This window comes from Pinus tabuliformis, chromosome J, assembly GCF_031772625.1.
Source record: "Pinus tabuliformis cultivar Carrire ecotype Pingquan chromosome J, CPIR1, whole genome shotgun sequence".
Classification (NCBI taxonomy): domain Eukaryota; kingdom Viridiplantae; phylum Streptophyta; class Pinopsida; order Pinales; family Pinaceae; genus Pinus; species Pinus tabuliformis.
The window spans coordinates 767,741,880-767,768,766 of record NC_142295.1 but is presented as its reverse complement, the minus strand read 5'-3'; the positions used below and the strand labels follow the sequence as shown (position 1 = coordinate 767,768,766).

The 26,887-nt window shown below is 38.0% G+C and overlaps 1 pseudogene; it reads right to left on the bottom strand.

Annotated features, from left to right (window-relative positions):
- LOC149228979 (DEAD-box ATP-dependent RNA helicase 13 pseudogene) overlaps nucleotides 1–26,887 on the bottom strand; it is a 95,743-nt pseudogene that overhangs the window by 32,179 nt on the left and 36,677 nt on the right.

Below are 26,887 nucleotides of genomic sequence, written 5' to 3'. Positions count from 1 at the left end.
ATGTACGCAGGTTGCTCTACAGAAAAGTGCATATACACGTGGGTTGCCTTAAGTGAAGTAGCGTATACATGTTGGCATATGAATGATTAGGGTTGCAGTTGATTCTGTGTTGATGTAGTATTTTGAGTTCAGTTCTATGTTCTGGTTACAGTGATCTCACTGTTCTGTTTGAATTAAGTTGGTGTTTGCTTCAATTGATCTACAAGTTGTGATGTATTAAAGTAGGTGGATCCAGTGTGAAAATTTATGAAACGTGGTCCACGGATGTTGCTGAGGGTTGGATCCTTTAGTGAGGAAGTCGAAGCTTCCTGCCAGTAGTAGCTGGTAATCAGATCAGGGGGTTGGAGCTCCCTTCCAGTAGGAGCTGGAGAATGAGTGAAGGTTGTAGCCTTCAATAGGTGGGTGCCTGCGTACTAGCATGAGTCTGCACCAGTACAAGAATGTAAGAAGTTTTTGATATTAATAAATTTGAAGACTGAGACGACAACAACGATGGTTTTCTCCCACATTGGGTTTCCACCTTAAATCCTAGAGTTCATGTGTGCTGCTTATGTGTGATAATTTATTCTGTTCTTAATGCACCTTCTTATTTCTTATCAAATTCCTGATAAATCTATTACATCCTGGTTTAAGTTTAACAGATACAGAATTAGTTGTTTTACAAGTTTACTAAGCATACACTAGTTTCTTTTACAACAGTCGCGTACATACGCAAGTTGGGTTCAGCAAAGTCGTGTACATATTTCAGAAAAGAAAATTATTATTGAGTTTTTAAAATACTGATTCACCCCCCCAGTATTTTTCCCAACAATTGGTATCAGAGCAGGTCCTTCAAAAAGAAGCTTGATCACTTGAAGGAAGATCTCCCAAGATGAGCAATCAAGACAAAATGACATCTATCAGACCACCACTCTTCAACGGAAATAATTTAATATATTGGAAGACAAGAACCAGATCCTATCTGAATTGACAGCACATTATGAGGATACAAAAAGCAACACTTTTTTTAGCCAATTGATAAGTCTCAAACAAAAGGGTTCAATAATGGAGCACATTGAGGAGTTCCAAAAATTGAACATAAGGGTAAAAAATATTCCAGAGGAGCATAGGATTGATGTGTTCATAGGGAATTTAAAGGATAATATCCAACATGATGTTCGCCTTTGGGAACCTGATTCATTAGAGAAGGCATTCAAGTTAGCAAGAAAAATGGAAAGCAAAATTATGGCAACCAGGAAGCATACCACTCACAACTATAAAGATGGAAGTGTGGTTGTCCCTAGTCTTCCACAACCTATAAGGTTGACACCACAACAATTGGAAGAAAAAAGATCAAAAGGGATTTGTTACAATTGTGATAGCAAATACACTAAAGGTCATAAGTGTGCTGAGAAGAAATTATTCTACATAGATTGCGAAGAGGAAGAAGAAAAGAAGCAAGAAAGGTCAAAAGAAGAGGATATACTCCAAGAACAAAGCCTAGATAAAGAAGAAATGAATCCGACCATATCTTGTAATGCATTGGCGGGAATTACCACTCCTCAAACCATCAAGATAGAAGGACAAATCAAGAAGAAAAAGGTAATAGTGTTGATTGATTCAGGAAGTACCCACAATTTTATTTATTGTAAGGTAGCAAAAGAATTGAATTGCTTCTTATATCTAGCACCAGAGTGTCAAGTGATGGTTGCAAATGGAGGAACAATAAATTGCTCTGGAAAGTGCCATAATATCAAGCTATCCATGGGAGAATATGTATTGACTAGCCCAATGCTTTCCATTCCAATGGGAGGTGCTGATGTTGTACTAGGAGTCCAATGGCTACAATCCTTGGGTACAATAGCTTTTAATTTTCAAGAACATTTCATGAAATTTTCTGTGGAAGGAAAGGAATTTGAATTAAGGGGTATTGCAGGGAAACCGAGAGAGATAATTAGCTCTAACGGTATGACAAAGCTTCTAAAAAAGGAAAAAAGAGGTGTAATTGCACAATTATGTTCGCTAGATGTTTCCACGTTGGAATCATCTATTTCTCTAGATCTCCAAAAAGTATTGGACAATCATTCCAAGGTATTTGAGACTCCCAAAGGTCTCCCACCTATTCGTGATCATGATCATGTTATTCATCTGATTCCAGGAAGTGTTCCTCCAAACATCAGGCCGTACAGATATCCCTATGCCCAAAAGAGTGAAATTGAACGTATGGTTGCAGAAATGCTAGAGGCTGGTATAATTCAATTGAGTCAAAGTTCTTTCTCTGCTCCAGTAGTATTGGTGCACAAGAAGGATGGATCATGGCGTATGTGCCCGGATTATAGGGAGCTCAACAAGCTCACTATTAAAGATAAGTTTCCCATTCCTGTCATTGATGAATTACTGGATGAATTGCATGGATCAATTTACTTCACCAAGTTGGATCTTCGTTCAGGATATCATCAAATCAGAATGAAGACTGAAGACATTCCAAAAACAACATTTAGAACTCATGAGGGTCATTATGAATTTTTGGTCATGCCTTTTGGCCTTACCAATGCACCTTCAACATTTCAAGGTTTGATGAATTCCATTTTCAAACCATTCCTCAGAAAATTTGTGTTAGTTGATGATATACTAATCTACAACAAGTCTTGGAAGGATCATGTTGAACATGTTGACAGGGTGCTACAACTATTGGAGGAGAAACAATTATATGCAAAAAGATCCAAATGTTTCTTTGGAATACAAGAGGTGGAATATCTGGGTCATATTGTATCTCATGAAGGACTTAAGGTAGACCTTAGCAAAATTAAAGCCATTAAGGAATGGAAAATCCCCACATCCATAAAGCGTCTGCGAGGATTTCTCGGGTTGACAGAGTATTATCACAAGTTTGTTAAGAATTATGGGAGAATAGTAGCACCTCTAACAACATTATTGAAGAAAGATGCATTTTCATGGACTCCAGAAGCAACAAAGGCCTTCGAGCATCTTAAAGAGGCAATGTGCCAAGCACCAGTCTTAGCTACACCAGACTTCACAAAAACCTTTATTGTGGAATGTGATGCTTCAGGAAATGGAATTGGTGTCGTTTTAATGCAAGATGAAAGACCCATTTCTTTTGAAAGTCGTCCAATCAAGGGAAAGTTTTTACACAAAGCTATTTATGAGAAGGAAATGTTGGCAATACTCCATGCACTTAAGAAATGGTGACCCTACCTAATGGGAAGACACTTCAAGGTAAAAACGAATCATGATAGCCTTAAATACTTTTAGGACATAGATTATCCTCTGAAGAGCAACAAAAGTCGGTCACAAAGATGTTGGGTTATGAATTTGAAATCATCTACAAAAAAGGGAAGCAAAATGTGGTGGCAGATGCACTCTCAAGAAAGGATGAGGATGTGGAAGCATTGTTGTGTGCCATTTCTATTATCCAACCAGATTGGATAAACGAAGCAAGAGGGGAATGGAAGAACGACGAAGAAGTGTGGGCACTTATTCGAAAGTTACAACAAGACTCCAGTACGTCTGATACATTTAGCTGGAAAAATGATTCGTTATGGTACAAAGATCGCTTATACCTCTGTAAGAGTTCCCAACTAAAACAAAAGATTCTTATGGAATTGCACACATCTCCCTTAGGAGGGCACTCAGGATTTTTAAAAACTTACCACAGGGTTAAGAAGGAATTTTTTTGGGAGGCCTTAAATCAGATATTCAGAAGTTTGTGGTAGAATGTTTGGTTTGCCAACAAAATAAAGTTGAAACAATTAAGACAGCGGGTCTATTACAACCTTTATCCATTCCAAGCCAACGTTGGGAGGAGGTTTCAATGGATTTTATCACAGGTTTACCCAAGTCTGAGGGAAAGAGTGTCATCATGGTGGTAGTTGACAGACTTACCAAGTATGCACACTTTTGTGCATTATCACATCCATTTAAAGCCAGTACAGTTTCTACTACATTTATGGAAACAATTCAAAAGCTAGATGGAAACCCAAAGATTATTGTAAGTGACAGAGATCCCATTTTCACTGGAAATTTTTGGACATAATTATTTTGTTGTCTTGGTACTCAGTTAGCTCATAGCTCATCTTATCATCCTCAATCTGATGAGCAAACTGAGATAGTAAACAAATGTTTGGAAGGATATCTTCGTTGCTTTGTATCTGATAAACAGACACAATGGGTCAAATGGTTGCCTCTGGCTGAATGGTGGTATAACACTTCCTTCCATACAGCAACAAAAATTACCCCATTTATGGAATTTTATGGATATCAGCCACCATCCATCACATCATATTTAAGAGAAAATTCTAAGGTTCAAGCAGTGGAACATCACATCGAACATCAACAACAAGTCCTCCAACTCTTAAAGGATAACCTCGTGTTGGCATAGAATAGAATGGAACAACAGGCAGATCAACATCACATTGAAAGAAGTTTTGGTGTAGGTGATTGGGTATTCCTATGGCTACAACCATATAAGCAAATGTCCCTCAAGCAAGCTAAGAAGGATAATAAATTATCACCAAAGTATTATGGTCCATACAAGGTGTTGCAAAAGATTGGTACTATGGCATACAAATTGGAGCTTCCTGCAGCTTCTCGATTGCACCTAGTTTTCCATGTTTCATGTTTAAAGAAGGTTATAGGCGACAAGCTTTTCAAACAATATTGCCAAAACTTGACGAGGAAGGAAAAATTATATTGGAACCAGAAGCAGTCACAGAAACAAGAACTCGACAGTTACGAAATCGATCAATTTCGGAGTATCTTATCAAGTGGAAGAACTTATTGTAGAAATTTTAAATAATTTAACACATATTCAATGGAGATTATCCTGATCATGTACTATTGCGGAAAACATACACAATACATAAGCTCCTCTACATTGATCATCAATATAGCAGCATCAATAACAATAAAACATCAAGAGCATTCACACATTAACACAGTATGTATCCCGGGGAAAGCATCTCGCTAAAAACCCCAACTATCTGTATATTAATGATTGACTCATGTAACATTACACATCATAATACTTCTCACAAGTATCTCCACCTCTGTTACACACAATACAGCTCAGATCTGATCTCCAAATCTCTTCCACTGCTTGCCTGGCTCCACTGCTCAATACCTGCTCAAGAACTGATGAGAATGGCTCACCAAACTTGTTTTTCACCTGCAAAATAGTCACTCACACTTTGTTGGACGTGAGCACAAGCTATAATGTGGGCAAATACGTGAGCAAACTCATTGGCATACTCAATCCCTTGATTGTGCAAGATCTGGTGCACAAGTATAGTCACAACTGATAGCAATCTGATTCTCTACCACCTGTCCCTGTTGAACTGAACATGCATTGACATGCAACTGAGTTAACTGATGTATTCATTAGTTGTATTATGAGTTAATAACTTGTGAATTAATTAATAACTAATTCACCCAACTCATCTCTAGTCTATTTGCCAGTTAGACTAAATACAACCAGTTTAACAAAGCTAAACTGAACACAACTCCATCAACTCCACAATTAACTCCACCAAACTCAACTGATTGAGTTCTAACTGAAGTCATGCATGCAACAACTCAACTGACTCATAAGAAAAGCGTATTTCCTTCTGACAGCTGCATGTGCCACCTCTGTAGCTCAAACTGAAGTGCTCCAAGAGAATAAGATTAAGTTTATAGTCCAAATATTATTGTGAGATAATAATATTTGACTTTTCTATTTTTGACAGCCAGTCTAAAAATAGACTTTGATCACTCACACTTTCATCAAAAATAGAAGTCCATCTATTTTTTCCCAACTTGATCAATCATCCATAAACAACAACCTGCAATCCATAGACATGATCCATATGTCTAAAAATAGACATAGTCTAAAAATAGACTTGCGCCAAAAATAGCCTGTGGGCCCACTTAGTGAAGGCGACTCTTTTCACTAAGCTCCATCATCTTGTTGCAATCTCAACACTTATCCGCTGAAGATTCCACATGGGAGGATGAGAATTTTATACAGAAGCATCTAGAACTACTCAAGCTTTGAGGACAACACTTTTTTGAAGGAGAGGGGCATGTTGGGTCCCTATAATACTGGTGATTACCCCATTACTATTGTAGTTGTATCCCTTATTAATATTGTTGTGCCCCTATTGTCCCCATATTGTTATTACTGTGCCCCATAGAATCCCTCTATTGTTATTTTTGTGGCTTTATATTATTATTATTGTTAGGTCGGCTGGGTTATATTGTCACTCCTTAGACTCCTATATATAGAAAGGAGGTTTTGTCATTTGAATAATCCAAGAATTGTTCATTTGTGTAATGTAAAGGAGGTTTCCCCCTCGAAGAGGCTGAATTCTAAGGCATTGATCTCTCTTTTCTATCTTTTTTTGAGCTGGTTTAATAACATTTTCACAACTGCGATGTTCGCAAACTATGCCTTCACCAACATGGGTCAACCAATGCACCAATGGCTGCATTGGAAGTATCACTTCACGTGAGATGACCCATGCACTGTTAACTTAGGAGTAGGAGTAGTGTTTGCTTTTGGGATTTCTTGTTTGTTTGCTTACTCGCTTTGCTTTCGCATTTGCTTCTGCTTCTTGTATTTCTTTTTGGTTTGTTTGATTGTTATTGTCCGTAGGTTAGTTTCGCATGGACCGTGTGCAACTCTTGAAACAAGTTGGGTAAAGTACAAGAGGACTTGTACAACTATCAAAATTTGGTTATATGTTGTCCACTCTCTTATGTAAGAACTTGTTGTCTTCAGTCCATGATACATCAATGGAAAATACATACTTTTCAAAGTGAACCTTGGTGAAAACACAATGCTTGCATGCTAACTAGTATCACCTACTCTAGTCGGTTGTTTTTGGGTTAATCCTTGTCAGCTCAGTCAAGTAGAGTAAGGTGAGGGGGAAAACCTTAACAAGAACGTCAGAGGTATACATAAACTAATTCTCTGAAGGGACAACCTGTTATGCTCCCAATAAGTTGGGATCCCTCTTCTGCCTCTGAAGTGAATAAGTGTTATGCACAATTATGAAGATGAAAAATGAAAAAATGAAAAAGTAAAAGAAAAAAAAATTGAAAAATGAAAAATGAATAAGGCGAAAGAAGATAAAGGCTTCTTGCGCAAAGAGGTGATGCAAGTAACTCCGCTAGGGTACGGACTAGGCTTGCTGGCAGCAAAGCAATGCTTGTGTTCCTCTGTGACTCCACTAGGGTACTGTCCAGGCTTGCTGGTGGCGGAGCAACACTAGAGATGAAACTAAGACTACGACGACTATATTGCTTGTGCATCACATACTCCTAAACCCCAATCGAAACAACTATGTTGGCTTGGCTTGAAATGTGTGTTGACCGACCAAGGGCTTGGCAGATGCTACATCTTACAATCAAGCAGTGTGGAAACCAAGACAAACTGAGAATTGAACAATACTTCCGGAGGTGTTAGACTTGATTTTCACAAACAAGGTCCATTCAGAGAGCTGGAGTTCTACTAGTGTGTCGCCAAGTGTTGTAGCGGCTACAACCACCCTTTAAAATTTTTCCTTAGCTTTGTTTTGGAGCCTCCCTACCAACCTTTCACAATAACATGTCTTGTCTTGTCAAGTGCACAAGCTTCAGTGATTTTCTTGCATAATGACAGTCTATCCATCAAAGCTTGTTGCATCCCTCTCACAGGCCATTTCACCGGACTTGGTCCAGCTACAGGCTAAGTAACTCCCTCAAGAAATTGCTCAATTCTGGAGGGAAACTAGCCTTCCCTCCAGAAATTGTGCAATTCTGTCTGGCAGCCTGTTGGGCTCCAGAATTGCGCAAATCTGCCTATCACTGTTCACTAGAAAAATTGCGCAATTCCTCCCGGCAGGACTGCTCAACCCAGAAATTGCACAATTCTGGGCAGCAGCCAGCTACTCTGCTGAGAAATTGCACAATCCCTCTGGGAAGCCAACCCATCTCCATCCCAGAAATGCACATTTTTTCCTCCTAGCTGAGCAAACTGTTGTATGTGCAGTTGAGTTGACCAGTTTCCTTCGGGACTGAGCAAAACTATTTTTCATACATGGGTTGCTCCTCCCAAGGTAGCATGCAAAGGCATCCCTTGATTCAGGGATCTAGTTTTAGCAGCTGGAGGTTACATGCAAGGATCATATTAGAAACGTCTTGTCGAGTGTCGCTTTTGCTAGATTTGTGGCATGCACGTCACAACCTCGATATTATCAAAACTCATCTACCAGGCGTTGCAGAGCTCATTCCTCAGATCGATCTTGTAGCTCTGACATACCACATTGCATCTAGGAGTCGTCGACACATTCAACTTAGTTGTTTTAGGGTAAGCCCGATGTTCATGACTTGCGCTGCGTTTCTAGTGCTTTTTGTGTTTCACATTGTGTGAGTGCTGCTTGCTTGATTTTAGTGAGTGCTTTCTGTTGTTTACATGCATACTAGCTTTTACTAGCACCGTTTTAGTTTTCGTTGACATCTCACTGCTATTGCATGCAAGAAACTATTTTTGCACGCACGGTCACCGTTTCAGCGACTCGCTTCACACACATGCATGCTTTCCCGTTTTTTGAATCCTATGCTTGTTGTTTGCATGAATGATCATTCACTCTTGTTTTCACTCATCTCATCATGCATTCATACTTCTCATGTTGTAGTCGCCCGTTGGTTGGACTAGGCTGCCTTGGCCCAGACCGTGCCTCACCTGGCTAGCACTGTGCATTTCTGGAAGCGAAGGCTCTGCCTTTCCTCCAGAAATTGCACAAATCTAGCTAGGCACTGACCTCTAGACTTGCATTGTACAATTCTTAGAGGTAGTTTCCTCTTGGCCCTAGAAACTACGCAATGCAGTTTGCTGGTTGCATGTCACTGCTGACTAAAATTGTGCATTGCACAGTTTCAGTCCTCAACAGGTTAGGCTGGACCGTGCATTGTGTAGTTCTAGTAGTCAGTCAGCTTCTTGACAGCCTGAACTATGCCTTGTGTAGTTTTGACAGTCAGTCTCTCGACCTCCCGACAGAAATTGTGCAACCTTCATGATTAGTCACACAGGTATGTTGCAAGTTAGTTCTCAAGTTCGTTTTGGTTTTGGACTGATAGATTGCTTGCCATGACTATTTCCATGTCTCTAGGTATTGAGGTGTTCATCTTCCTCTCACCAGCACAAGTATAATGGCGTTTAGGAGATTAGAGTCAAAGGACATCGTTGGGAGCACAACGTGGGTTGTAGCCAAGCAAGTGTCTATGAGCTTGCCTACCTATGAAGACATCAAGTTGTTCATAGACAACGACATCAAGATAAGATGGTAGTAGCATCACAACGATCAACATCACAACAAGTACCATCAACAACAGCAAAAGGCAGCACACCTGCATGCAACGGATGCAAGAGTAAGGTTGTTGACAACATAAAGGCGAAGCAAAGTTGCAAGTCCAAAGTAGATCCACTCATGACGAAAGAAGTTTTGGATATTGAGGCTACGAGGTGATGACGTGACAAGATGATTATGTGAGAGCAAAGAAAAGAATAGAGAAGGAGTTGCAGGTGATGAAGTAGCAACTCAAGGAAGAACATGAGCTGCATATATGAGAGAATGAGTTGCAACAAGAACAAGTACAACAGTGGGCTCAAAGTGCACTCACGGATGAAACTCCACCCGTACAAGTTGTAGATCCATCCCAACAGCTGGCACGGAGCAGACATGGTGAGCAGAGATGTTGATCGCATGCAAGGGAATTCAACAACATGCATGTCATTATGTGCATGCATGTGATCTAACCCATTTGGAACACTCACGGAGGCAAAGACAAGAAGCAAGTCCGACTGGAGTTGAACATGCAGTTGATAGTTGATGCGCATGACCACTAGCTCACAGTAGAAGATCAACACAGACACTATGCATTAGTGTGTTTCCGGTTCAGCCACAACCAAGAAGACCATGCGCATGCTAGCACATGAGTGGGATGGAGGAGCCACACCAGTGTACCCAAATGCTATGGAGGCAAGAGTCAGGTTTCAGAAAGATGTCACTTTGGAGCACACAGACACCATTGTGGACTACTGATCTTGGAATCAGTATGCTACTGTCAACCACAATGAAGATGTCGAAGAGTTGGTCTTCTAACAGTTGTCCGAGTCATAGTGATGTCTAGCATGGATTTCTCAAGCCATTTCTGTCTCACATGGGTAGATGTGCATTGTAATGTAACATCTTGTGAAGTGTAAGTTCACGTGTCGATAGTAGACATAACAATCGTAGAGTAGATGAAGAGTCATGAGGGTAGATGAACTGTCACAAAGGGGAATTTCAAGGGTCACTGCATGCCTCATAACTCATTGTATAGGCTTTTGGTCAGCTAAGCTTCCAATAGGACTATCGTAGAGAGAGCTTGGAAAATATTGTAATGAGCCTTGGCTTCTCCACTGCGCAGAGCTAGTATATCTCTTTAGAGGAGCAAGCAGTTGTGGCTGTAACGTTCCGCTATTGGAACTAGTGGTTGGACATGGATGTATTGTATGACTGGAACTTACATTTCTTAATATAACAGAGCCAACACATTTCATGCATATGTTGTATTGTATTCTATGCTATCTGGTTTACTCTAAATGATATATGTATTTATTTTCTTACACATGCATGTATGGAATTTTTTGTGTATGTATGTATGATTCTTTCTGAAGCGTACTGTTGGTTTAACCATCACTTTGGATTGTTAGCTAACTTTCCTTCCATGATGTGATGCATCTTTGCTCATGTGTTCCCTTCTTAACTCCGTGCTATCATAGGTTTCCAAGGGGCTCATTCATCTCAACCCCCATGTGTTTGAACCTCTCATGCACCTTCCTTGGCTTGCTGTAGCTGTCACACCCTTGCTACCAACAGAGACATCTTACTTACCTCTGTGCGAAATGAGGGTAGAAGAACTGTCACAAAGGGGAATGTCAAGGGTCACCCACTCTTTGTTATAAATATTCCCTCATAACTCATTGTATAGGATTTTGGTCATCCAAGCTTCCAATTGGACTATCTTAGAGAGAGCTTGGACAATATTGTAACGAGCCTTGGCTTCTCCACTGCGTAGAGCTAGTATATCTCTTTGGAGGAGCAGGCAATTGTGGTTGTAATGTTTCGATGTTGGAACTAGTGGTTGGAAATGGATGTATTCTATGACTGGAACTTACACTTCTAAATATAACAGAGCCAACATGTTTCATGCATATGTTGTATTGTATTCTATGATATCTGGTTTACTCTAAATGATATATGTATTTGTTTTCTTACGCATGCATGTATGGACTTTTCTGTGTATGTATGTATGAATCTTTTTGAAACATGTTGTTGGTTTAACCATCACTTTGGATTGCTAGCTAACTTGCCTTCCATATTGTGATGCATCTTTGCTCGTGTGTTCCCTTCTTAACTCCGTGCTATCACATGTTTCCAAGGGGCACACTCATCTCAACCCCCGTGTGTTTGAACCTCTCATGCACCTTCCTTGGCTTGCTGCAGCTATCAAACCCTTGCTACCAACAGAGACATCTTACTTGCCTCTGTGAAAAATCGCGGTCAAGGCATTACCGTATGACCCATTGTTGGGACTCCTACACCAAATGGTCTGAGGTCTAATTGAGACTTCTTACTGGGGAGATCCCCTTACGTGTTGGCGGGTCCAGCACCGTCAACAAGAAGATACAAATTTCATCGAGAAAAACTTGTACAATTTTGTCTAAGTAATCCCAAAATATTCCATTCATCAAACTCATGAAAACACTTGGGGCATTTGTCAGCCCAAAGGGTAAATCTACAAATTCATAATGACAAAATATTGTCTTAAAGGCTATCTTCGAGATATAATTAGAAAAATTTTTAGGTCTAAAATGGGCCTCATAAGGAATATTATAAAATAATAGTGGAAATAATAAAATAAGATTAGATTACCTCATCAAGTTTTGGAGGGAAAAAGGAAAACACTATTTTTTCAACTCATATTTTCAACTTAACTCCCTATGATTTTACTCAAATTTCAAGCGGGAGAACGCATTGGATGTGAAATTTAATTTGCATCCAAGGAGTACCTATGTTGCATACCTTTGATGGAACCTACTACACGAAAAATGTTAAATACATTAAAAAGATGATTACAATAACATTTTTTTTCATGCATTGCATATTTTTTGTGTATTAGGGTCAATTGAAAGTATGCAACATGGGCACTCCTTGGATGAAAAATTAAATTCCGCATCCAACGAGTGCTCCCACTCAAAATTTGAGTAAAATCACAGGGAGATAAGTTGAAAAAGTAGTTTTTTCTTTTAATATCTTTGTACATTTTTTTCCAAAAATGGTGAATCATTCCCCATGGTTGACATCATCATATTGAATCTTATTGGTTCTTATAAAGTTGGTTTTTGTTGTAAATTTTGGTTTTGAGGCCCATTTTTTACCTCAAAATTTCCCTAATGCTTCTTCCTTGATTCTCAACTGATGATATCCTGACATGGGAGTGTCCAGGGGTTAAGTGGTCTAAAACCTCAGTGGGACCCAGGGGCTAGCTACCTGAGTGGTTGGAATGGTTCTTGGGAGCCCTTTAGATAATGTGGAAGGTCTGTAAGTTGTGTTTCCGTCGATTCCACTTCCTTAAGGTAACATAGGAGGTTGAATCTAACCATAGTAACCTCTTGTCACATGTTTAGCCTTGTTGGCCGGTTATTTGGGTAAATGTGGGAGGCAGGTGTTACATTCAGATAATTATACAACTGATAGTACACTGTCCTTGAAGTCCAATCTCAACTAGGTAACTCTCACATCTCACATGCATGAGTTATTTATGGCTAAATTATCAGTTAATTGGTTTAACACATGAAGCAATGCCCCACTATTAGACCTCCTACTAGTTACTCCAACATTTGGATCTAGTTTAACTAATTTTAACGCAATTAAATTGAATTAATTAATTACAACTCAAAATAAACTCAACCAGGGCTCCTATAAGGTAGGACACACTCTACATGACTCAAGTTAGACCCTCAACTCAAATTAACTAAACCAACTAAGTCAATTTAACTTATTTAACTCATACACATTGTATTGTTATGTGGAATTACAACTTTTCTTCTAATTTAATTCAAGGACAAAATCAAATAGGAATTTCTTGCTGCGTTTTCAACAATCCCTCTCTGTAAGAAATGGATTCACATCTACCCATATCTAGAACCTTTGGAATGTATTGCATGCAACACTTCTCACTGTTGCTATTGCTACTCCAACATCTGCAACTGAAAAGTATGCAAAAATAAATAAAAATAATCATTGAATCAATCTGCAACTTTCTACTGGGAAAACTGTGCAGCTGCTAACTCTGCTACTGGGCTTCCTGCTCTGCTGTCAACACTGCTCTACACTCCTTAGTATATGACTATCATTGGTCCTCCTACTACTTAATACTATGGGCCCCCGTAGCAAGGTAATGATCCATGAGAAAAAAACACCTCAATGGACCCTGCCCAAATTTTTGTAACTCTTGGGACTATTGCTTCACATCACCTCACCTCACACTAGGAGGTATAACTGCATGAAAAGTGAACTATGATCTAGTCATACTGCTGCTGCTACTGTTTTATTGCTAATTCTGCACTATTGCTTCAACTACTGCAATAATGAGTATGATCTCCCCATATCTTAAACTACTAGCTTCCATAGGGCTTCTCCCTCTGAAGCTAGACTCACTCTGAGTCTCGATCTCCTTGTGGGAAATATCTCTACTCCTCAATCTACCAATTTCAATGATCAAAACTCCTTTTTGTGTCACTAAACATTGGCTCAGTGATCTGCCCACTAGCAACCTTCTAGATCTGTTAAGAAGTCTGCACATAGGGTCTTCTGGATCTGCCCTGAATTAGAGCTCCATCAATCTGCAATTTGAAATTCCTGATCTAATGTGAATGCTACTATGATAGTGATTCATTTTCTGATACCTTGTAGATTCAAACTAATGTGATTTGCTAAAAAAAGACTTGAATCTACTCTACTCATCAGAGAAAACAATTAACAGATATAGAAATCATGAAGCATACAAGAGAAAGAATTCACTCAACATATTACACAATGATTTCTTGGGGAAAGCCACAACTAAAAACCACTGCTATCTATATATTGCATTAGTCAGAAAAGTTGAGAAGATTCCAATGCTTTTCTCAAGCCCGAGCAACCTCTATACTATCTCTATCTCTCTCACTGCCTCCTAGAGAAGCCTTGGCTAATACTTAACCAATTTTCTACTTTCCCAAGTCCCTATTTCCTTGCATTGTTCAGTGAGAAATTAGGCCCCTATTTAATAGGAATTTTCCTCCATTGATTGCGCAGTTCCTTTAGGATCATCCTCTCACTGCATGCACCATACGTACAATTCAGATAATTATACAACTGATAGTACACTGCCCTTGAACTCCAATCTCAATTTGGTAACTCTCAAATCTCACATGCATGAGTTATTTATGGCTGAATTATTAGTTAGCTGGTTGAACACATGAAGAAACACCCCACTGTTAGACCTCCTACTAGTTCCTCCAACAATTAGAACTAGTTTAACTGACTTTAACTCAGTTAAACTGAATTAATTAATTACAACTCAAAATAAACTCAACCAGGGCTCCTATAAAGTAGGAGACACTCTACATGACTCAAGTTAGACCCTCAAATCGAATTAGTTAAACCAACTAATTCAAATTAACTTAGTTAACTTGTACAAGTTGTCCTGTGATGTGGAATTACATTTTTCTCCTAATTTAATTCAAGGAAAAAATTAATTTAGGAATTTCTTGCTGCATTTTCAACAATATATTGTCTTTGTAGTCTAGAAATGCCTCATGTCGTTCCAAACAATCCATTCTTATGACTACATCATAGAATCATAATATCATAAAGTACATGGATACCTTGGTCTTACATACTCCCAGGTCCACCTCATAATCCTTTACCATCCTTCCTATATTTCTTTTCATACCACATGCCATTTCTAAATGTCTAAAATCATGATGTGCAATTTTCTTCATGTTTAATTTTGATAATGCATTTAGAGAAATAAAAGCATTAGTTGCTCCTAGATCTATTAAAATGAAAAAACTCATACCATCAATATTACCCGGTGTTTCCAACACAATGGACTAGTGTTCGACTTGGTGATTGTTCACCGCTGCATGGATACGATGAGCCTTCCCTAGATCCCCCACTATAGCTGCTTTCTAAGTTGGGTTGGTATTACTTGTATTTTGAGGGAAATCCCTCTCATAGTGTGGACCTACACAAGTCCACCACCCCCTCTTAGGAGCTTGGCTTCTACTACTGACTGAATCAGGGGTTGGCCTACAACTCCGCTGGTAAGAGCCTGTAGAAAATCCTGTAGATTCACAAGTTCATGTAATCTACTAAAAGAAGAGACAAGGATCTACTTCTACTCTTTACAGCGGAACTCCATGAATATCGGTGAAAAAAATAATCGACAAGAAGAAGAACATCAATGACACATAACACAATAAATATCTGGTGAATGCCACAACTCACCCCACTATTTGTATTTCATTAATCAGAAATCCAAGATGATAATACAATGCTTGCTCTCTCAATAACAATGCCAACGCTCAGTAAAATCAATCTCCAACGCATAAGAAAACTCTTGGCCAATGCTTAGCCAATTATCCGGCTCTCCAAGTCCCTATTTCCTTGTGCAATTCCTATGGCTGATGAGCCCATCTTAAAGGGAAATCAGTGAATCCAAAACTGTCCATTCGCTTCTAGGTTCAGTTCCTGATTGAATTCACCATCTATACAACTCAAAAAATTATACAACAAATAGTACACTGTCCCTGCACTCTAGTCTCAACTAGGACTTTCTCAGAATTGACGTGCATGAGTTTCTGATGAGGGAATCTTCAGTTAACTAGAGTGGCACTACTTAATGCATTAGTGTACCAACTGACTGTTAACTCACTATTAGTTCCTCAAATAGTTTGGAACTAATTTAACTGAACTTAGCTCGGTAAATTGAGTTATCTAATTACAAATCACAATTAACTCATCATGGACCCCTATAATATAGGGAGAACATATACATGACTTCATAAATACTTCCAACTCGAAATTCCTAAGTTCACTAAGTCAACTCACTCTAGTTAACTATTACAAGTTGCTATGAGAATATAATTCAATTTTAATTCTCAGTTTAATTCAAGGACAAATTAAACTAGAATTTCTGGATTCTATTTTTATCATTTCTTGTTGCTATTTTCAACACTCCTCCTCAACAAGAAATGAATTCAACTCGATCCTGATCCAGAACCTTTGGAATGTTTTGCATGAAACACTTCTCTCTAGTATTGTTGCTCCAGCAACTCTAGAAACAAAAAAACTCCAACCTGAATTAGAATGATGCCTCTGTCATCAAAGTATCTGACTATTATTGCCTTTGTCGACTGAAAAGTCTGTGCTTCTGTTGAATATGCCTCTTTGCACTGTTTTCAACCCTTCTGTAGGCTTCTTTAGTATCTGACTGCTTTATCCTGTGTCACTTTGATCTCTGACTGCATCAATCTCATTGATTCCTCATGCTACTATGTACTTTGGTCTCCCATAGCAAGGTACGATCCATGATATAAAATTAGTCAATGGGCCCTGCCCAATTTCAGTCCTCTTGGGACCATCACTTCACATCACCCCACCTCATGCCTTGAGGTATGGATGCATGTGATCCCTATGCCCACCTGACTCGAAATTTCCCCCTACTGGAGGTCTCTGCATGAGTGGATGCCTCCACTCGGTCTCCTCTCGTATTCTCCAATTGTGGCTACTCCACATTTGTCTGAGACTACTTCTTCTCTGCTTGAGTAGATCTCTCCACTCGGTCTCCTCTCAGCTTCTCTAGTTGTGGCTGCTCCACAACTTCCTGAAGCTGCTTCATAGGCTTCTTCTGGGGCTGCATGTTGAGAGGTAATTTACTCTCCCTCTCAACCATCAAGTCTCTAACCTTTGCCTTGCTCCTCAAGGCTTTGCATGAATCTTAAATGTCAAGAGCATACAGGTTCTTGACCCATGCACCGATATGTTTCACCTGTCCCGTGGTGATGTGCTTAAGGAAAACCTTTCCCTTACTAAAAACGACATCATAGCCACGGTCTTCCAATACCACAACTGAAACAAGATTCTTTTTTTAGTCCTGGAACATACATCACATCTGTGATCCTGAGAGGGGAGCCAGAATCCCTTTGAAAGGTAACCGTACCAATCCCGGTAGCTCTATACCTCTCGTCATCTCCAAACTCTATGCTATGCTTGAGGTCTTTCTCCTCAAAATTACTAAAGATATCTCTATTCCCTGTCATATGGAATGAGGCACCGCTGTCAAGATACCACACACCTCCCATGGAAGTGCCAACCATGCATGCAATGAGAGTGAAATCAAGTTTAATTGTGAAGCTAGAGCTTCACCTGCTTCCGCTACTGTTGGCTCCTTCTTGCTTGCTTTCTTCTGTGGGAAGTTCTTGGCATAGTGCCCATGCTCATGACAGTGAAAACACTTGATTTTCACCATGTCCGTCTTCTTTCTGCTGTCGTCGCCTTGGGACATCTTTCCCTTGGCTTTATTTTCCTTACTCGCTAAGGAAAAATACTCTTCCACTTCCTTGGAAGAGGTCCCATCTCTGGTGTTCCTCCTGATCTCCTCTTGCATCAAATCCGACCATAGTCATTCCCAATCTGGCAGCTTCTCCCAACCATTGATAGAGTCCTGATAACTATGCCAACTCTTTGGGAGTATAAGAAGAGAAAGACTCGCCATATCATCCTCAACAATTGTGATTCCACCACTTCCAAGTTCATCACGACATTGAGTGGACTTGGTCAAGTAATTTGGAATTGAATTGTCCGCCTCCATCTTGATTTTTCGAAGTTTATCTTTCAGTGCCAACTTCATTTGGTCACTGTTATTCTTGAAAAGGTCCTTCAATGCTTTCCACATAGCGTGCAGAGTTTCATTTACATGGAAACTTGAGACAATGTGCTCTCGAACTCCCTCAAGAATTATCCACCTCGCCCTTGCCACACACTTCTTCCATTCAGTTAGATTCTGAGCATCAGTTGTTGGTGCCTTAGGAATGTCCTGATCAATGAATTCCTTCAAGCCATTATCCTCCAAGATGGCCTCCATCCTATCCTTCCAAGCTATATAATTCGAGCTACCATCCAAGGCATGCTCGAGCCGCAAACCGTAGAACACCATTTGTCAGTCCTAAAGTATGTATTGCAAATTTGAATTTCACTTGTAACCCAAAACTCAAAACTTCAAAATCTCCTCTAGTATACTGTTCTCAGCTGCAATACCATGTAGAAAATTTCTACAAATCTAGCTCTGATACCATGTAGAAAATCCTGTAGACCCACAATCTCATGTAATCTACTAAAACAAGAGACAATAATCTACTTCTTTTCTTTACATCAAAAGCCTATAAAGATTGATAGAAATAGTAATTGACAAGAGGAAGAACATCAATGGCACATAACACAATAAATATCCTGGAAAAGCCAGAGCTCAAAGCCCCACTATCTATATTGCATTAATCATAAATCCAATATGATAATATAATGCTTTTTCTCTCAAGAACAATCCCAACACTCAGTAAAATCAATCTCCAACTCACAAGTAAACTCTTGGCCAACACTTAGCCAATTCTACAGCTCTCCAAGCCCCTATTTCCTTGCGCAATTCCTATGCTTGATTGGCCCATCTTAAAGGGAAACCATTGCATCCAAAACGACACAATCCCTTCTAGGTTCAGTACCTGATTTCATGCACCATCTGTACAATTCAAAAATTTATATAGCAAATAATACACTGTCCTTGCACTCTAATCTCAATTGGGTCTTTCCCAGAATCGACATGCATGAGCTTCTGATGAGGGAATATTTAGTTAACTGGAGTAGCATTAGTTAATGCATTAATGCACCAACTATCTGTTAACTCACTATTAGTTCCTCAAATAGTTTAGAACTAATTTGACTGAATTTGTCTTAGTAAACTAAGTTATCTAATTACAACTCACAAGTAACTCACCCTGGACCCCTATAATATAGGGAGAACATATACATGACTTCAGAAAGACTTCCAGCTCGAAATTCCTAAGTTCACTAAGTCAACTCACTCTAGTTAACTATTACAAGTTGCTATGAGAATAGAATTCGATTTTAATTCTCATTTTAATTCAAGGACAAATTAAATTGGAATTTCTGGATTCTATTTTATCATTTCTTGTTCCTATTTTCAATAGAGCCAGACCGTTGGGATTGATATTGAGGTCGCGTGGCTTGGTGTTGTTGCATAGGATGGTGCTGTTGTAGTTGACGAGTCTGCTGAGGTACCCTTTGCGGCTGTTGAGTTGGATTCTTATATGAGGTTCTTTGATTCCTTGTTGATATTTTTTGATGATTTAGCATTGCCCCCTATGAAAATTTCTGCGTTCCATATTGTTTCCACTGGGCACACTTGATCTCGCGAGCCTTGTTGTCTTTTTAGGTCCGTTGTTCATGAACTCCTCCTTTGTGATGATCCCCCGCTGAACTGCCTCGTGCAAGTTGTGAGGCATTAATATCCTAACCTTGGCCCAAATGTTAAAATTTAGTCCATACATAATTTTGTTCACTCTGAGCTTTTTTGTGCTTAAGTGAGGAGGAGCATAATGAAGTAGCTCCATGAAACAAGAATCATACTTAGGCACTAGGAGACTCCCTTGATTTAGTGCATTGAATTCATTCAATTGTATCTCAAGGAACTCCCCTGATAGGTAGCGTTCTCTAAATTTTTCTTCAAATAATTCCTAAGTTACTTCTAAGATATCCATACCCAACTAGGGTAATAATGTCTTCCACCAAAGTTGTGCATTTTCCTTTAATTGAAATATGATCATCTTGGCCTTTAGGTTTGAGGTGTAGTATCTCATTGTGAAGCACATAGCCATGTTTTCTAGCCACGCCTCTATTGTCTGATCATCTGTGGACCCCCAAAATTCTGGAAATTTTTCCTTTTCCAAACCTCGACCCACGTCATTCCTTGCGGGGTTTTGGGGTGCTTCATTATGCATGACATGTCCTTCCTACGCCTGTTCCAAACAATTTATTAATACCTATTTCATGTGATGGAATGATCTCATTAAGTTCAACACTTCTCTGACGGGTACCTGTTCCTGTGCTACGATGTGTCCCCTATCATTTGGTGGGGTGCCAGGAGTTGACTGCTGTGGTGGCGCTATTTTGTGCCCTCTAGTAGCCATACTCCTACTTGAGTCTCTTCCTACTATGATACTTGTTCCGTTCAACCATCAATACAAGTTGTTAGTTCACTAGGTTTCACTCCTTTATCATGGCATAACAAGTATGAGGAAGCTATTTACAATACTTGATTTTTAAGGACTATTTTAATCATATATATTTCATAATGCAATAATTCATCTAGAAGATTCACATCCAACAATTTGATATCATTTATATTTTAACTCCGTATACTCATCTCAATTTACTTAACGAGGTCTAGTAGTCTTCACAAACCTTAATCCAATTCTAAACTTTGACCTAACTCTGATTATCTATTATGTAAAAAAAATAAATTAATTTAATAATATTTACTGAACTTCTCCATTTCTAATTTTTATATATATATAAAACTATAAATTAATATCCAATCAATCCTGATTAATTACTTCTCTATATGTAATACATGCATATGATTCCTTATTTGTAATTAAATTTTATATAATAATAATTTCCCTCTTTTTTAAAAACCCACATTCTCATATAATTACAACCATTATTGCAATACTATATGTAACATGATAATTATAGCATATACCTTCAATATATATATAAAAGAAGACGTTAAATTTCATCCACAAAAGTTTACTTAAATATTCTCATTATAACAAAATGGATAAGGGCAACTTTTAACTATTCTCATTATAACAAAATGGATAAGGTGCTCATGGTATATTTACGTTGAAATAACTATAATTATTCTAATTATACATTTTAGCCAAAGTGGAAGGAGTTATATATATATATATATAATTTAAATAAAATTCAGAGAACCAATAATATCAAAGATATATGAAGGTTAATTATGGTTGGAAATAACATGTTTAGTTACAATAAATTAGGAAACCAAAAATATAATATTATATAAAAATCAGATTCCACTCCAACGTGAGAATTTTTGGTAATGAATCCTGTCGCGGGTAGTTAGCTATGCAGAGTTGGTAATGTCAATTAATTAATGCCAAATCAGATATATCAAGGGTAGTCAACTTTATGGAGTTGGCAATAGTTGGAATGAACCATTCACAAAATTATATATATATGTTGGCATTATGATGCATGCGTTGTTTTTGATTGTCACTCACTTGTAATAGAACAAGTATATGGTAACTAGATGAATCCATAGGTTAGTTCAGAGGTGACAGAGTGATGGAACATAATAACTGAATGATGGGACAAAGGTTTACAGATCAAAATTAGAAGTTTGATAAAGGTGAATATTTGAAGATCTATATGCGGCTTCCTGAAGGACAAGTTGCGTATACATGCAGGTATAAAGAAGCAAAGTCGCGTACATGCTGGCACATTAATTTAAGAATACCAAGGGTCTTTACCATAGTATTAGCCCACAATATTGAGCGTAGTAATGGTTACTTGATCCCGTCCAAGATTACCACCGACACTAGTGTAGTTTTGACTCATGGTATTGGCTAAGGCTCTAATTATGTAAGGAGGTGAAGGTCAAAGTGCTAAGGGTGCACATGAAAGGTTTTTTTGATGAATGCTTCAATCTCAAGTATATTTGCATTGTAAGGGCCATAGTTGACACATAGATCTGAAATAATTATGCACCGATGAATACAATGATGGATGAGGATCATGAGACCTGAAATGACTCTCCATTGTATGATCTGCTCATGGATTGACTAAATCTAAGTATTGACGCATGTTTTATCTCCGAATATTATTATTTGGGTATTTCTGAAGACTTGAAAAGAGCTGTGCAATTTTAGGTCAAAATTTTCATATTTGTACGCAGGTTGGTCTCGGTTAAGTGGCGTATACACGCGGGTTCATTTCTTTAAAGTCGTGTGCATAAAGGAAGGGTTTCTGTTCATAAATGACTGATCAAACTGATCAATGCTGCTGTATCTCTGCTGTCTATCAATGATGTCCTCATGTTGATCTGGGTTGAGTGATAATGTCTGAAGTAGAATTGATTGAATGATGAATTTGAATTTGGTTACATGTTGATTGGTTGAAAATATTATTGATGTTGCTAACTATATGAGGGTTTTGTAAGCTAACAAAATATTTCAGAATAACTCTGGTAAACTCTGTGTCTAATTCAGAAGTACAAGTTTTTAATATATTGAGATATGTACGTAGGTTGCTCTACAGAAAAGTGCATATACACGTGGGTTGCCTTAAGTGAAGTAGCGTATACATGTTGGCATATGAATGATTAGGGTTGCAGTTGATTCTGTGTTGATGTAGTATTTTGAGTTCAGTTCTGTGTTCTGGTTACAGTGATCTCACTGTTCTGTTTGAATTAAGTTGGTGTTTCTTCTATTGATCTACAAGTTGTGATGTATTAAAGCAGGTGGATCCAGTGTGAAAATTTATGAAACGTGGTCCACGGATGTTGCTGAGGGTTGGAGCCTTTAGTGAGGAAGTCGAAGCTTCCTGCCAGTAGTAGCTGGTAATCAGATCAGGGGGTTGGAGCTCCCTTCCAGTAGGAGCTGGAGAATGAGTGAAGGTTGTAGCCTTCAATAGGTGGGTGCCTGCATACTAGCATGAGTCTGCACCAGTACAAGAATGTAAGAAGTTTTTGATATTAATAAGTTTGAAGACTGAGATGACAACAACGATGGTTTTCTACCACATTGAGTTTCCACCTTAAATCCTAGAGTTCATGTGTGCTGCTTATGTGTGATACTTGATTCTGTTCTTAATGCACCTTCTTATTTCTTATCAAATTCCTGATAAATCTATTACATTCTGGTTTAAGTTTAACAGATAAAGAATTAGTTGTTTTACAAGTTTACTAAGCATACACTAGTTTCTTTTACAACAGTCGCGTACATACGCAAGTTGGGTTCAGTAAAGTCGTGTACATATTTTAGAAAAGAAAATTATTATTGAGTTTTTAAAATACTGATTCACCCCCCCAGTATTTTTCCCAACAATTGGTATCAGAGCAGGTCCTTCAAAAAGAAGCTTGATCACTTGAAGGAAGATCTCCCAAGATGAGCAATCAAGACGAAATGACATCTATCAGAGCACCACTCTTCAACGAAAATAATTTAATATATTGGAAGACAAGAACCAGATCCTATCTTCAGTCCCTTGGAGCAAATGTTTGGGCAATTGTGGAAGGAGGTTGACAATATCTAGCCACAGTTCCCACATATGCAACAGAAAAGAAGAGTATGAAACCAATGCCAAAGATGTCAATGCATTGTTGGGAAGCTTGACAAAATCAAAATTTGTCAAAGTTATGCAATTAAACATAGCAAAAGAAATATGGGACAAAATCATTCAAAGCTATGAAGGCAATACCAAAGTAAAAAGTGCTAAACTCCAAACTCTTAGAATGCATAATGATGAAAGTATTGCTAATTTTTTTTCTATGTATAGATGAGATTGTAAATCACATGAAAAATCTGGGTGAAGAAATAAAGGACACCACTTTAGTAGAGAAAATATTAAGATCTTAAACTCCTAAATTCGAGTCAAAAGTGTTTGCCGTTGAAGAGAAGTAGGATCTACAGATTCTCACCGTTGATCAACTTCACGGGATCCTGACTACTTTTGAAATGAGGAAAGGATGTCCCTTAGAAGTCAAAGAAGCCACATTTAAAGCATCTGCAAAAGGAAAAGAAAAGTAATAACACAAGGAATCAGGATATATATTAGAAGAATATGAGGTGAAATTCGTAAAGAAACTTCAACTGGGCACCGAAAGGTCCAGAGGTAAGCTTCCCTTCAAATGTTTTGCTTGTTGTAGAGTTGGTCATAATGCTACTAATTGTCCTCATAAAGACAACCATGACAAAGGGAAGGATAATTCAAAAGGTAATATGAGGTGGTTTGACAATAGAAGAAGTTATTATACTCATGAATATAGTGATGGCTTGTCAATAGTGAAGAATGAGAATCTCATCAAAATCTTAAATTACTCATGGATTTTGACAAAAATACTAATGAGTCTAATGATAAATTTGTGGATGCTTTAGAGGAAAAAAATTTCTTTGAAGAAATTACTCAACTCAAAATTTTCTTGGAAGAAAAAAAAGTAGCCATAGATACATTGAAGCATCAACTCATAGAAAAGGAAAAACATAATGAGATGTAGTAAGTCCAAGAAAGGAACTTGAGAAAATAAAAAATATGAATCTTAGATTTACTAAAGGATCTGAAACCTTAGATGAAATTATCAAGGTAAAATGCTATCCTCTTATGAAGATAGGTCTTGGATACACTGGAGAAACATCTCAAATAGAAAAGTCTTCAGCCACCACCGGAAGCTATCTAAATGCAGCAAAAACCAGTCAGCAAAGCTTCAGTCCTCAGCAAAAGAATAAAGGCATTCCACAGGTAAATCATGTTCACTCTAATCCAAGGATGAACAACACAAGGATCACCAATCAAAAGGTAAACAACACCAGAAGATTCTATGATCACAGAAATTTCTTCTTTAATGGACAATGTTTCTCATGTCATAATTTTGGTCATAAGGCTTCTCAATGTGTTGCATACAAAACCATCATGACTAGAGAAGCAAGAAAACAAAGGAATGAGACAAGAGTCAAGAAGAACACTTATAATAAATTCTTACCTCTTAAATATGAAATTGAATGCTCATTTTGCAATAACTTTGGACATGAAGAATCTGAATGTAGGAGCAAATTACAACCAACATCTCAAAAAGAGCAAATATCAACAAATTTGAAGGTATGAAAAAGGAAGGAGTTATAGTCTGAAAGTTGTGGCATAACATTGTTTGTAGAAGGACAAGAAAATCAATGGTACATTGATAGCAGATGCTCAAAACACATGACAGGTGATAAAGATAAACTTATTTCATACAATGCTTTAGAGAAAGAAAAGAATGTCACTTTTGGAAATGAATCACCTGCTGTCATTAAGGGTAAAGGTTATGTTTTTCTAAAAGAAAAGGTTAAAGTTGGTAATGTTATGTATGTTGATGGATTAAAGCATAACTTGTTGAGTGTTAGCCAAATGTGTGACCAAGGAAATGAGGTGGTATTCCAATCAAAATAATGTGTTGTTCTTGAAATTGACACAGGAATGACCATAATAAAAGGAACAAGAACCCTCAACAATCTGTATATATTAAAAGGTTGCCAAGAATAATGTTACCTATGCAAGGCAGAGGAAAAATGGTTATGGCACAGAAGGTTGGGACATCTAAGCTTCTCTCAAATAAGCAAATCAAGCAGGCTCAAAGCTATTCGTGATCTACCCAACTTCAACCTACCAGAAAGTACCATATGTAAGTCATGTCAATTCGATAAGCAAACTAGAGTTCATTTCAATGCCAAAGAAGGATCAAAAAGTAAGCCTCTTCAACTTATACATACTGATTCGTGTGGACCAGTAAGGAAAAAGTCACCTCGTGGAGAGCAATACTATATCTTATTCATTGATGACTTTTCTAGAATGTGCTGGATCAATTTATTGAAACACAAAGATGAAGCATTTGATAAATTTAGAGTCTTCAAAACATTAGTTGAAAATGAATTAGATATAAAAATAAAATGTCTCAGATCTGATCGAGGAGGAGAATACATATCAGATGAATTCTTTGATTTCTGTGAACAACATGGCATAAAAAGACAATTTTCTGTAACTAAAACTCCTCAACAAAATGGCGTGGCAGAAAGAATGAATATAACTATTCAACAAATGGATCGTGCTATGGTTGATGAGTCTGGAACTCCTGACACCTTCTGGGGTAACGCTGCACATACCAGAGTAAATATTCTCAACAAGGCTCATGTTTGTGTGAATAGTGATAAAACCTCGTATGAATTTTGGTATGATAAGCCTCCCACTGTAACGCATTTTAGAGTTTTTGGAAGCAAATGTTTCATAAAAAATAATGATGAAAAACTTGGTAAGTTTGAAACTATTGAAGATGAAGGAATAATTCTTGGTTACTCATCTAGAAGCAAATGATACAAATGTTACAACAAGAGACTTCGGGAAATTGTTGAATGCATTGATGTTGTGATTGATGAAGCATGCATATATCACATAAGGTAACATCAACAAAAGAGGATGACGATGATGAATGCTTTCCCACATCAAATCGCAATGATATAGAAGAAGAAACTAATGAAGCAACAAAAGAAGACACATCAGACAAAGAAAAGGCTCCATCCAGGTATGTTCAAAAGAATCATCCAGAAACTCAAATTCTAGGAGACAAGGAATCTGGGGTACAAACAAGAAAAACCCTTGTAGGATATCCTAGTTATCTAGATTTATTATCCACCATTGAACCACACAATGTAAATCAAGCTAGTTAATAAGAATGTTGGGTTAAGGCCATGAATGAAGAACTTGATCAAATTGAAAAGAATGATACTTGGGAATTGATTCCAAGGCCTCATGATAAAAATGTTATTGGGACAAAATGGATATTCAAAAATAAGTTGAATGAAAATGGATAGGTCATTAGGAACAAATCTAGACTTGTTTGTAAAGGTTATGCTCAACAAGAAGGTATAGACTTTGAAGAAACATTTGCACCAGTAGCCAGACTTGAAGCCATAAGAACGTTTCTTGCA